Source organism: Thamnophis sirtalis, unplaced genomic scaffold (assembly GCF_051295495.1).
Source record: "Thamnophis sirtalis isolate CommonGarterSnake01/CBP01778 unplaced genomic scaffold, rThaSir2_p1.2 scaffold_1, whole genome shotgun sequence".
Taxonomy (NCBI): Eukaryota; Metazoa; Chordata; class Lepidosauria; order Squamata; family Natricidae; genus Thamnophis; species Thamnophis sirtalis.
In genome coordinates, this window is record NW_028261381.1 from 40705260 (window position 1) to 40720278 (window position 15019).

General features: G+C 38.2%; 1 protein-coding gene across 1 annotated transcript in view; it reads left to right on the plus strand.

Moving 5' to 3' along the window:
- Positions 1–15019, plus strand: part of LRP1B (LDL receptor related protein 1B) — a 939689-nt gene that overhangs the window by 359081 nt on the left and 565589 nt on the right. The window lies entirely within an intron of this gene.

Consider the following 15019-nt stretch of genomic DNA (forward strand, 5'->3'; position numbering starts at 1 on the left):
AACGGAACTGTTTGAAGATTTGTTGTGTTCTTATCCACCTCATTTGAATGCTGTTTGAAGGGCTAATGGTGGTCATACTGACTATTAAATCGTGTCAATAAACTCAGTTTTTGATGGGCTTTCGAATGGTGTATGAATTATTTGTGTTGTTATTACAAGTGTTGCTGTGACCCCCTAGGAAAAGGTTATGCCCCGCCCTGTATATATAACATTCTACTAAATATGGTTTTATGACATCAATAGCATTCATACATTTACCTCCGACTCCATGTAACTTGTGTTCTAAAGCAGGACTGTCAAACTCGCGGCTCACATGCTGGATGTGTCACCCGCTGGCCACGCCCCTGCCCAGTTTAACAAAGGGGGGAAAAGTCCCGATACATCACGTGATGCTGCCATGACGATGCATGTTTGACACCCCTGTTCCAAAGCCATGCCATTTTGGGGTTCCTTATGTCTGTGGTATATTATCAATGGTTAGTGCTAGAAACTGATGATTATGCTACAGAGGAACTGAGATGATAAAACTGAGGACATCAAAATTTACCATGTATCATAACACAATAGCTAAGCTAAGGTAAATGCATGCCTTATAGCTTACAATAAGACTTAGTTTGGTTCTCCACAACTTTTACATCCATGTAGGAACTTTCATGCTAGTGATTTACATCATTTGGGGTTAAAGGAACTGCCAAATTTATTTCTGAGTGTTCCTTGATTTTTTGTGGTGCTTCTGGCCAGCTTGATTTTTGTTGGGTTCTTGCTTCTTTTTGAGACCCAGTTCCTGGCCTTAAGGCATCCACTGAGCTTTATCCTGCATTCTTAAAATTTCTAATGTCCTTTTTCTAAATGCATCATTCTCATATTTCTCCTTCTAGATTGTTAATTAATTGATTGGTTGGTTATGAAATTTGTTTGAAACTGGCTGGAGCCTAGGTATTGTTCATGGTTTGTTTATTAAATTCAGACTCATTTAATCAGTCTGAATAAAATGATTAATGCAATGAATACAAAGCTAAGACGGTATAGAATTGTAAAGAGTGATGTTGCAAATCCAATTAAATTCTCAAAGCAGCAGGAGGATGAGAAAGTGAACACTGATTTGCTCATGGTGTTTTCCTGCAAGAAATAAACTTGCAAACACATGATAGTATTCAGCACTTTTTCATGTCAGCATAAATCTGCAAATAACAAAGATGATCACAGGTTAGTTTCAAAGTCCTTTCTAGTGGATTTGAAGGTAGAAATGCGGCAGTGTGCCAGCTGCTTAAATAAGAGAACGAATCAAATGTCAAATTATTGTCTTGGAAACCAATGAGACTTTAAAGCACTTAGCTTTATTTTGATCATACTCATATTTCTATCCAACTCCTTTGTAGTCCTACCTTTTAATGATGTGTTTATCTTCAAACATAGCAGACTCAACATCCCTGTAGCAACAAAAAAATGTGGGAAGAAAAAATCTGGAAAACCAGCAGATGGCATCAACAAAATCAGAATTCTCTATATCCATGGGTTTTTTTGCAGTTCAACTCTGTTGGCCCTGATTAAACTTTTTTTTTATTCTTTAAACTGAAAGACATTTTTAGTAACAAGCATTTATTCAGCCTCTCCAAAACATTAAATCATTGTCAGAGATTTGCTTTCACTGATGATTTCTCTCTTGGCAATACGACAAGTACATAAAGGGTCAGAAAATACATGTGAGAAGTTTGTAGAAAGTTGCATAGAGGTTGCAGGGAGCTTATTTTAAGTGGCATTTAAAAAAAATGAAATGTTTCCATTATCTGTGAAACCAATCGGAGGCAGAGTCTTGCTATTAATAATAATTTTAACCTTTTGACTGATTAACATTAAAATAGTGATACAATAAAGCTGAGATTTTGCAGCTCCAATGACCATTAAACTTAGTATCTGTAGAGTTAAATAATTCTTGACCTATTATTTTCAACCATAGCTGAATAAAAGAACAACTTGGAATTTTCAGCTTCATACTACTGAATGGCATGTAGTAGCAATACTCCTCTTTGTCTTTGTTGTGACTGAAGACAAAAGGGGTGAATATTTGAGGAAGATTTAGGCATTTTTTTGTCTCATGAGGGATTTAGGTATCCTGAGACCCATGGATGATTGGACAGCTGTAAATTGAGGGCAGTTAGGTCCCCTGGGCCGGGTGGTTTGTTGAGACTTAATTGTGTGTTGATTAGAGTTGTGCGTGTCTGAATATGTTTGTTGCAGAGGTGATATTCAGTAGGCTCTGATCAGTTCTGGAGAACCAGTAGTGGAAATTTTGAGTAGTTCGGAGAATCAGCAAATACCACCTCTGACTAGCCCCACCCCCATTTATTCTCTGCCTTCCAAGTCCCAACTAATTGGGAGGAAATGGGGATTTTGCAGTAACCTTTCCATGGAGTGGGGAGGGAATGGAGATTTTTACAGTATTCTTCTCTGCCACACCTACCATACCACGCCTGCCAAACCATGCCACGCCCACCAAGCCATACCCACAGAACTGGTAGTAAAAAAAAAAGATTCCCGCCACTGGTGTGTTGACTTGGATGGAGAAGAGGAGGACAAGCAGGAAGGTGAAACCTCAAGCTAAGACAGGATTTGAAACTATTGGCTAGTTTAAAATGAATGGGTAGGAAGGGGGTTTACCCAGAGTGGAAATAATGGAAAATCTCTCTGCCTAAACTGAGTATAAACACATACTTTTATAAAACTGCTTTTACATAAAGGCATAATTCTATTCATGAGAGTCTTAGTCTTATAGCTATCACTGGAATTTTTCTTTTGATTTCTTTGTGATAAGAGGATTCCTGCTTTCTGATCATAAGCAGCTTTTAAGAAGTAACTGAGATTGAATGCATGATGATGGTGCAATCATTTAAAAATGATTGAGGCATCCTGATATGTGTACATTTTCAGAAAAAGTCACATGTGTATACCAAAAAATGCTCAGTTTTGGAAAAGAAGAAATATGTTTGGTGCTTGTAAGGATTCAGCATTCCTGTTCCATCTATATTGCTATCCCATATTTTGTGTGGTTACATATTTTAAATGTTTAACTTAGAAGTAAATCACACTAAGCTTGTCTGATGTGGTGCTATTGAATGAATATAGAAGTAGGGGATCGATAGGTAACACAACTTTTGGATTTAAAATTCTGTGTGTTTCACTTAATATACAACTCTTTGTTGACTCAATGGTGAGAAAGGAGTTAAAATGTTTCCCAGAAATTTGAATAACTCAAGAAATCTAACCATTTTTTAAAGGTCAACTTAACTGCATATAACAGAACACCCTCCCCCAAATTATTAACACAATATGAAATATGCAAATTAATGTTCTCCTGACAACATAAATGTTCTTTTCCAAAAGCGTAAGACATGTATAAGAGACACTTCATAAAATTTAAAATAATTACTGTCAGTTAAATGTTATTTTAACATATTTTTAAATGCTTTGAATATAATTTCCATTAATGATTGCATTATACTAAGTTATGTAGGACGAGAGCAAGCATAGCCTTTTAGAGACATTTATGGGAGATAGACAGGAGAAAAAAGTGAATTAGAAGTTTGTGATGAATTCAGCCTCTGGATTTACATTTCCATCACTCCAGAAAGACACCAATATGACAAGACTGGTTAATCCTGATGAATTCAACATCAAGCCTTAAAGTTTGTGTGTGTGCAAGCAGATGTGCTTGCCACCACAACTAACCAAGCAAAAAGTGATGGCATTTAACCTCTTGAATTTTTACTTTTTTTTCCGAACTCAGAATTCAGAAAATTTAAATTTGTTACTTCTCCAAATGATGATATAAAGAAACAAGACAGGTGGAATTAAAGCAAGAGCTTCTGAAGAGGAAAACAGCTTTTATCTCATTCCTTTCTCCAGAGAGAGATGGTCTCCATACTGAATGTTAATTTGGTACATGAACAAATTAAGCATTTCCTGAATTAGTGGTTGAAGTTGAACTGAAGATTGATGGAAGAAAGAAAAAAAAACTTAAGTGATTGCTGAAGTGGTAAAACAGTTATATAGCATGTGCATGTAGTGACTAGAGATAGTACACATCGGAATTAGGTGCTTTTTTATTTAAGGGAAAATTGGTATATCCAACTTACTAATTAAAAGCAAAACTCCCACCCCCAATAATCTCGATTTGGCCTTTGTTCAAGGCTGATCCCCTAACCATATTATCTGCCCCCGGAAAGGAGCAGAAAAAACAGAGAAAACTATTAGAAGCACGATAGTGTCATTTCAATGGAGAAATAATTCAAAATATCTGCTCAATAAATATTGAGTTTAAAATTGAGAATTATTAAACCAATCCTATGGCTTTGTTACCTCAGGAATCAGGAATAACTAGGAAGATTTACATCACATTTTTTCTCTCTCCCCCCCCCTCTCTCTCAACTTTTTCATTACAAGCTATTGACAGAAAGAGTCTATTGCTCATCATTTCTGATGTAATCCTATTATGTCATAGAGGCATTACAAGAATACAAAGGCAGTAATAGTAACTTACCTCAACACTTATCTTAATGCTTTCAAGTAATTCATTGAATACCAGTGCCCTAATCTGATTGAGTTGACAAGTCCCTGGCAGTGATGATGAACTACACCAAGCAGGTCAGGAAACAGTACAAACAGAAACACACATCTGAGCCACTATGACATAAAAGAGAATTAGTACAATAAACAAACAAACAAAAACCCCAACTGCTGAGTGACTTTGAGATAGAAGATTGCACTTGCTAGCAATGGCTGCCTTAAATATAGAGGAGTATAATAAGTTGATTAGCAAATATTGCTAGATCTGTGCTTAAGAAAATAGAAATAAAATTGTTTGAATGCTATGTAAAGCCTCATTTTAGATGTTAGAGCTATACTTAATTTTCCTGTGTAGGAACACAGTTTGGGAAATGTTGATTCTGCAGAATTTATTCTGTTGCTGATAAAGGCTTAAAAGCCATCTTCAGAAATAAGATAATCATATTCTGCAAAAAGAGAATGCTTTTGCAGCAAGACAAAGTATGCATGTGATGTTCAGATGCCTTTATTAATTAAATTTTCAGATAGTAATGGACAAACCATTTCTCAAGAAGAAGCACAAGATTACAGCATTAGTAGAAAACACAGGAAGTACTCACGTGATTAAGTTCTATCAACAGAAGTTTAGCTATCACTCAAATAATTGTCTTGGGTTGGTGAAATACTACTGTCGGGAACTTAAATATATTTTAATAAGTAATGCATTTATTTTACGAGCAGCTAACTAAAAAGAATATTAATTTCATGAGCCTAAATATGTTCTTCAGCAGTCACGGTAATATTACTAGGCAGCTCATAAACATAAATGATTAAACATTGCACAGATATAAATACAATCTGAAGAATTGCATTACGTCTCAATAAGTCTGAAGGATTGCATGATGCCCTCCACAGTTAACCTGTGGGGAGACGGGCAGCTAAAAAATTAAATAAATAAATGCTCCCTCAGTCACATCAGAGGTGGTATTCAGCAGGTTCTGACCAGTTCTGGAGAACCGGTAGTGGAAATTTTGAGTAGTTTGGAGAACCGGCAAATACCACCTCTGACTGGCCCTGCCCACATCTATTCTCTGCCTCCCAAGTCCCTGCTGATTAGGGGAAATGGGGATTTTGCAGTAACCTTCCCCTGCCACATCGACTAAGCCGGTAGTAAAAAAAATTGAATCCCACCACTGAGTCACATGTCATGGCTGTTCTGTGAAACGTGTTGGAGATAAAAGATTGAGGAACATCAGCCATATTAAAGCTACCTGACCATTCAAAAATGTGGTACCTATCCTTCACTATTGTCATTGATTCCATGCTTTCCTTGCATTGTATGATCAGAAGCCCATTTTTGCAACTGACTTTGAAATATGGTAAAACTATCAAATACTCCAAAATAAATAGTCTCTGAATAAGATTTTTTTTTAAAAAAAAAAAGTCTGATTGCATCATTAAGAAGAATGTAAAAAAAAAAAAAGCAGGTGTTGGTGCACAATTGGGAAGGGAAAATGGGGTGAAATGTAGATACTCAAATCATGCATTCTGCAGATCATTAAAGCGATACCTGGAAAGACTTACTGGTTTAAACGGACTATGTTTTTATACCAAGCATCAAGCAAGCATCAGGTTACATCTGTAGAGATGAGTTCTTCCTATTTCAGAAAATGTAAAATCCAGGAGTTTGTTGTTACCGGAGCAACCATCTGACACACTCACACACATAAAACTATCTGAAGAACTTTCAAGTATGGCTAGAAATGGCAAAGGCCTCTGGCTAATTAGCTGCTGAAGATGTTATTTCTCCCACCTACTGAGACCAATATCCATGCAATTAAAGGGAAAAAGAAGGAACCGGTTTATTATTGACTGCAAAACTCTCAGGAAATGGAGCCTCATCAAGGCCCTTCACAAATTATGTGTCTTTGATGGCTACTTCTGCTTGCTCATACATTCATTGATCAGACACCATTTTTTTAAAAAAAAAACCTAGCATTTTCTTTCAGCTTGCACTTAGGTAAAGAAGCAGGTTATACAAGCAAGGCCAAGCTTTTCATTCTTGCACGATCTATATGTGTGTTTAATTTTAAGAAATCAAACAAACTTAGGAGAATTAAGATGTGTCATATTAGGGAGAGGAGTTAATACTGTACAGAAAGACACTGCCTATTTGCATTACCTTGAATAATTATTTCAATGTATATGTGGTGTGGGGAGCCCCCACTCCTAGTAGAATGAAATATTTTGGGAAATATTAAAAAGGCAGAATATTATATTTCCCCAAAGGGAGAAATGGAGAAACATGCTCTTAAAGACAGAAAGCAAACTCAGCCTATCTTAATAGTACCACCACCACCCCAAGCAGATATTTTGTGCCCATTAAGAAAGAGTGGGGCATCCTATCTACAAAACACAACAGCTTCTGCTCCAGGATGATGGGATTAAGAAGAACAGGACATGACCCTTCAAGACGTAATAGGATGAACCCACCACCATTTAGCAGACAACACAGAGCTCACTACATTGCACAAAAAGAAAATAGTAGGACAGATGTTAGACCAAAAATGTAGTTATTCTCATATAAACTCCATGAGCCAATCTTATACTGTTCGAAGCCTTGATTAACCAGTTTCTGTCTGATGTTAGATGTTCAACAAGTTTTCAATATCAACTAAAGCCATCACCTTTGAAGAGAATAACAGTGTTGAGGAATATTGATGCAAATTTAGAGTGAAAGCGCTATATACCATTGGAATATTTGGGATAGTGGCAGATTGATTGATCGTTTCCAGATAAACAAAGGACTTGATATGCAAATCTTGATCTTTTTTATCTCGCTTTTCGTAGCTAGAAGCACCCACGTCTAAAATTAGTGTAAATTCACAAACTCACCGAATAGTGTTCTCTTTTTTTTTTCTTCTTATTTTCCTGGGTGTATGCTTCATGGAGGGTGGGAAATTAAAATGGATGAGATATAGGAAAAAACATGTTCAGGAGATCACAAGCCACAGAGTGCCTGCAATTTTGAGGGTAGTATTTGCAATAGATTCTATTCCATTCAATGAAACTTACGAGCGTAGGGTGATTCTGTTAAGCATTAACAGCTCTCTGGTTGTGATTTTCCTTGATAACCCTTAAAAGAGAGCAGGATTAAAAAGTGATTTGAGAACAATTCCCAAAGCATTAAGTGATAGTGTAAATAAATGAAATGTTATTTTCTAGTGAAAAATGAGTCGTCATAAGAAAAGCAGAAACGTGAAAGGTTTTGTTAAATGGACAATGCGGCCAGTGCATTTCCAATAATTATTGCAACTTAAAGGAAATGTGCCAGCATTTCAAAAACATCGGGTTTTGTGAAAGGGACTGAGAAACTATATTTAAGTCTTATGAGATCTATGTATTTAGTCTAGCCATCTAATCACAAAATTTAAAATTCTATGTGTATGTTTGTGTGTGTATTTGTTTGTGTGTTGTGTATTTGAGAAAGCCAATTTGGTGTAAAGGCTAAAGATGTGAACTAGCAGTAGGGAACCTGAATTCTGGTCCTCTTTCAGCCAGTTTGAGAGCCAATTTGATCTTGGTCTAGCAGTTAAGGCACCAGGCTAGAAAGTGGAAGACCATGAGTTCAAATACTGATGTATTTATGAAAGCTAGCTGGGTGACTTTGTTATTCTCTTTCAGTCCAATCCACCTCACAGGGTTGTTGTGGGGATAATAGGAGGAGGAAGGTTTGTTGGACATGTTTGCTGTCTTGAGTTATTTGCAAAAAAAATAATAAAGGTGGGATACAAACATATAAATAAATAAACAAACAAATAAATATCTTGGTAACTTTGAGCCAATCATTCATTCTCAACCCAAATTAGAAAGTTAAAAAAGATAACTCATCTACCAATGAGTTCTCATACCTGTTTATGATAGGCAATGCACACTAATCCTTTATTGCGTTTTGACAAAATTCTGAGGACAATGTCAGAACAATTGTGTTCTGCATAACTTTCCATTGATTTTGATGGAGAACTGTACTAAAAGTTCTGGATGCCATTAGAAGGGAGTCTTAAATATATTAAATAAGGTATCATTGCTTAAAAGAAATGTTATTGGTATCCTCCACTTATGTCCCAGTATTTAGTATACTCAGGTTGGCTTGAATTTATTACGTCGGAATATACTGAACTTTGTGGCATGAGTGGAAGTCACCAATTACATTTCAGGTAACGATGAATAAAATATAATGTTAAAAATGGAACTAGAAGTGATTCCTTTTTAGATAATTTAGAGTTTTATGGGTTCATTAATCAAATGTATTTGCTATTTTAATTAAGGTAAAGTCTCTTCATGTCACTCCTGATTCCTGGGGACTTCATGGATACAACCATGCAGTTCCTCAGCAGCAGTTGTTGTGATTCGTCAACTGCCAGCAGAGACAGCAGTCAAGTCAGAGGAGTCAGAGGAGATGGAGGGGGTGCCTGGGTTACCATCAGAGCTGGGGGGGGGGGCTCTGAGGAGCAGGAGGTCTCAGAGCCAGATGCAGAGCAGGGGCCATCTACTCAGGCTCAGGCAGCTGTTTTGGGGGCCTGAGCTAAATGAGGGTTAAGAACAGCTGAGCCCTGAACCAGATGAACGTATGTGCAGAGCAATGCAGGACTGAGGATCAGCTATCCAGGAAAAAAGGGAGATGTTAACAAGCCCCTCCCTGGCTGGGATATAAGGAGGAGGAGTGTGGGAAGTGTGGTTGTCAGAGACATCTGTTCATCTCCATAAGAGTTCCCTCTGGTGGATTCCTTGTCAGGTTTCCCTTGCCACTAACCAGGTTGGTCAGGACTCTTTGTGTTGGGATTGAAATGCTAATTGAGGTTCCCTGCTACAGGTTGTGAATCACCTAAGAATGTGTGACCTGGAGTTTTGTAAGTGAATGCCATGTATTCCTGCATTTCTAAATAAAAATGGGGTTTCTCCTCGCGAGTAGGCTGTTGAGTGAGGCTCGTGAAGGCTGGGTCAGAACAGCAGTATGGAAGTCTTTGGTCATTGCTTTCTTCCAATATCTGTATGGAGAAACTCCAGAGACTTTCTTTCAATATTTTTATCTTCCCAGAATTATCTATAAGCCTGGTATTCAGCACAAAACATCCCCCCATCCAAAGGCCCAACTCTGCTTAGCTTCCAAGCCCAGACCAAGTCACCAAAGTGATCTGATCTGTTGAGAAGCTATTTTCATGAGAATTGAAAAGAGGAAATGATATTTGTGTCCTATACAATTACTATAATATATAAAAAGTTTACATTTATATGATGATTGCATTTTCTATTTCTTCTACTTAAGTGTCTTATTCCCCCCTACCACCACCTCAAAATATTAATAGGATAAATTCATTGACCTGAATATGCTGCCCAGGGGGATTTAGCTTCCTCAGATTTTCCCTCTCAAGGTTGTGACAGAACTCTGACTTGAAAAGAAGAAATCTGACACTGGACCTCCCCTCCCACTTTTTACCAATATTTTAGCTCCAGAGACTCACAAATGAAGCATGTCAAGGGTGAATTGTGGGTGGGCTAGGAGATGAGAGGAATCTTCATTACTCTATTTTTAAAAACCCAATATAGGAGGATTGAAGAGGGAAGCATTATAATTAGACTAGTTCAAGATCAAAGGAAAATATGTACTTATCTGCAATTCAGACATTCAGCTCTATCTTTACTCTGGTGAAAAATATGAATTTGAGATTTTGAAATAGAATAATGGGGTTGCTCTGTAAGATTTCAGGTCAGCTATCTTTTAAGGTATCCTTTAAGATTAAAAAAAAAGTTGGCTTAACAAGTCTGATAAACAATTTCAGCCCCGAGCCATCTATTATGATGAATTATACACGTCAGGAAATGCCCTCACAGACAAAGACTTAGGGTCAATCTGTCAGTCTTTCTCAGCCCAAGCGATTTCACAATGTTAGGGAAGAATGAGGAAAGAATGCCATGTGGGCTGCTCCTTGAGGAAAGGCAGAATACAAAGCTATTTGAATAAATTTGTATACTAAAAGTCTCATGTCTGTTTGTCACCTTCAATTGGGCAGAACAGTACATCATAAGGCAGTGATGGCTAACCTTTTTGCCATTGCATGCCAAAAGCATGGGGGAGTGTGGGGGGGGTTGTGCACATGTGTGCCCACATCCAATAATTCTATGCACCCTCCCCCTGTGCATGCATGCAATCCCCTGTGCGTGTGCACATGACCTTCCATGTGTGTGTGTGTGACCCACTGCCCTCCCCGTGATTTTGGCACATGATGGCACAGTGCACTCTTTTTTCTTCCTCCCCAGGCTCCAGAGGCTTTCTAGGAGCCTGGGAGGGCAAAAATGGCCTCCCCTGCCCCCTCCCCCCAGACACTAGAAACAGACCTGTGGGCAACCTGGAAGTCCGTTCCCGAACTTCCAGTTTGCGTGTTGGGGCATTTTTTCGCCCTCTGGAGGCTACAGTAGGCTTCCCTGAAGTCTCTGGAAGAAGAAAAACAGCCCTAAGGGGAACCCCGAAGTCCGTTCCCGAAGGCTGAAAACAGCTGGCCAGTACATACACTGGAACTAACAGAGCAACATCTCATGTGCTCTAAGAAATGGCTCCATGTGCCACCTATGGCACACATGCCATAGGTTCGCCATCATGGTCATAAAGCAACAATTTTTGAACCAAGTATTTCAAATGGGCAAAACTACAGAATGCATGCAAAATCCAGAACCCATTAACCCTAGGGGAATAAATTTGAAAAAACCTTTTGCCACTTTAGTACTGCTACACTGTCTTGGTCGGTTGCAGTTACATGATCATCATTTCCAATGCTGTGTGACAGCTTCCAACCACAGAAATCAGTGGGGAAGCCTGCAGGAATTTGCAAATCCAAGGCCAGCAGACAGACTTTGGTGCAAGGTGGGGAAAAGTGTGCAGGGGTTTGAAGGATTCACTTAAAGATATGACAAGGGGCAGGAAAGGTGTCTGAGAATATAGCACATATTAGGAAGGGTGCATAAGGGTATTATGTGGGTTGGGAAAAGTTTGTGTGTGTGTGTGTATTGTAAGCACAGAAGAACTGGGGGAGGATGCACAGGTGAGAGGGACTTTTGATCTTCCCTGATGACTTCTCCATTGAGTTTTTTCCCTGCAAACTTCTCACAATGTCTGTTGGGAAATCAGCAGGAAGTCATAAATCACTCTCCACTGCAGAGGTGGGTTGCTGCTGGTTTGGCCCAGATCAGCCGAACTGGTAGTAGTGGTGGCGGAAGGCTCCACCCCACCTCTGCTCCACTGTTATTTTGTCTGCCTTGGTCATTCTCTTTATGTATGTATGTATGTATGTATGTATGTATGTATGTATGTATGTACGTACGTACGTACATACATACATACATACATACATACATACATACATACGTACGTGCTGCATGTACAGAAGGATCAGCTGTGCTTTCTTTTTGGTCTTGTCTATGAATTGCTAGCCCCAAAGCTTTGGTGCCTGGATATTTGAATCTGCAGATGTCCAAATCTTTGTGCTTTCGGGGTACATTAAAAATGTATAGTTAGGATTCTTGATAACATAACAGTTGGTAATGGATCTTATTTAGATTCCTGACACTTTTACTCTTCATTTGTTTTCACAGTGATGAAAATTATGGATTTTGTTTTTATTTTCTGTATATTTGTGTATATTCATATATTTTTTTGCCAGCTGGTTTTACTATGAAGGCAGTTGGTAAAATTATTGATATTGCCACAGGCAAACATATCTGATAATACTTTGAAAAAGCAAAATTTTCTCCTGTTTAGAGTTAATTTTCATGTCATATTTAATGCCTTCCTCAGACCAACTGTTTCTAAATTAACACTTCTGTATGGTTTGCAGTAGCTAACTGGTTTAATGGTGTAATAAATATGTTTATCTCAAAGTTAGAAACTTAATTCAAGTTTAATACATGCATGAGAAGATTCATTAGAAAGAGACCATCCAGAGAAATAACAAGATATAGATTTTGAAAAGAAACCAAATCCAACCCCAAGGAAGCTTTTGACACATTGTAGTGAAGTTTTTCCATTTATTCCTTTAATACCAGCCACTTCTGAATACAGCTGATCCTCTGCCATTTACTTCAACATGCTACAACATAATTATTCTACCAGTTCTGAATGGCTCTCAGCACAGCCAAGCTCTCTGGCTCTCTATGTTCTGCTGCTCTTCAAATTATTCTGCATTCAGGAAGGCTAAGTGAAGAAAATCATTGGTTTGGTTCAGAGTCTGTTGGGTTCAAGGCAACAGTTGAGTGGGAGGGCCTGGCAATGAACAGTTTACTTCATGTATGCTTTCTCCTTGTCTTCTTCTATGCTGAAGAATCCCAAAGATGTTAGAAATGCTTCCTAGATAATTTAAGCCAGTGTTTCTCAACCTTGGCGACTTTAAGTCCTGTGGACTTCAACTCCCAGAATCTGGGAGTTGAAGTCCACAGGACTTAAAGTTGCCAAGATTGAGAAACACTGATTTAAGCCATCTAATGCTCAATAGAACTGATGGGCTGCAATGCTTGCATTTCAGTAGCTCCAAAACGAAATAACTTTCATGGCTATAGTAATTAGGTATCTTAAGGTTTGCCTTATGAAGATTTCACAATGTTTATATCAAAATACTTTCTTATTCAATATATTTTCAAGGGGATAGAAATCTGTTAAATTTGGAAAGACACATTAATTGAAATATTTTTTGTGGGGGGAACCCAAAAAATTGGATTTGATCTATAATCTCTAGATAAATTTAACCTTCTTTAATTCCTGGATATTGCCTATATATTATCTTGTGTACAAAAATGTTATTTAGTATCTGTCACATTTTGTTCATAATAATTAGAATTTCTAGTGAACAGATCATAGAATCAGAGAAGATTCTTGTTATTCAATAGGCCCGTGATGGCGAACCTATGGCATGCGTAGCCATATCTGCTGGCACATGAGCTGTCAGCTCCCCATGAACTTCTGGTAGGCCCATTGGGCTTGTTTTTCACCCTTCCCAGGCTCCGGAGGCTTTCCTGCCACCTCCCCCCGCCGGAGGAAAGATCAAGTTCAGCTTGGAGTGCAGTACATGTGGGCGGGAATGGGGGGGTTGTGTGCACATACACATGTGGGGGCACATTTTGCATTATGGGTGCCGGCACGCATGCATGCTATTGCGCATGCGTACTCACATTTTTGGCACCCAACAACAAGAAGGTTAGCCATCACTGCACTAGGCTCATATTTCTTTTTTCCTCGTTGTATTAATGACACAGATTTCTAAGTATTCCTGTTTTTGAAAAGGGGATTTTTAAAAAACTTTATTTTGTAAACAATGTTAAATGCGTTTTGGAAGAAGGTGGGGCTTAGCAGTGAGAAGACGGAGTTTCAGGCTATTCCTGAAATTCCCCTATTCCGAAGGAATTGGACGGGTCGTTTTCGATCCTAGCTGTCCCGAAGAGACAGTGAAGGTTTGGGGAGATCCAGTGACCTCAGAGACGTTCGCAGGTCTCGGGGGGGGGGGGCTTGGAATTCAACCCCTTTTGCCAGCTCCTTCTGGATTAGCTGTATGCTAACCGAAACTGCAGGTTGCCCCTAAGAATGGTAGAAGTGATTTCAACTGGTAAGCTGATTTTATTACTCAAAGAGAGACGGTCTGCACTAAAATCTAAGCTAATTGAAACCAAAGAACAGAAGAATCTAGCGGTGAATTGGTTTTTCTTTAATGGATTTATGGCCGGTGGTTACCCTATTTCTTAAATGTTTTAAAGATCTACTTCATCTACTTCAACATTTTCTCTGACTCTCTTTAAGTGGGCTGTAAATTAACTTACTATAAATTGGCTTTTTACGATCTGACACTTTTATTGCTTGGCTGTGTTGGTCTAAGATCAGATAAGATCGCACAGCTCCCAGTGTGTTTTTACTTGCAAATATTTTAGACTGCGTCACAACATGGTGTCGATACATACTTCAAAAAGTTCATTTAAAATGTTTTTCTCTGCATTTCAAAAGTTGTTTGACTCATATGAAAGATTTGAAAAAAAATTGGATCATTTGATATTAAAATATGAAGAAAAAAGTGAGAACGTTGAATGTTTGAAATACAAATGAAGAATGTGAGAAATGAAGCCTCTCAACTTGCTGACATGCAGGGCGCCTGGGTTATTTCGGAGGGAGAAAGAGATGCAGCCATACAGAAGATTTATTTTAAAAGACAGAGTGCAGGAAGAATGAGAAGCATTAAAGAATCTACACTTTATGAAACATCATTTGCAGAATTTTTAATTCCACCCTTGAGAATTAAAGACAAATTGAAAAGTTTAACAAGCCTGGGACAACATTATTATTTCATCAGAGGCATCCTGAGTAAAAAGGTGCGAAGATATCCCTGTTTGGACTTGCTTATAAAAACATTTGGTAAATCTGTTCTACGAATGGCAATAGGATTAA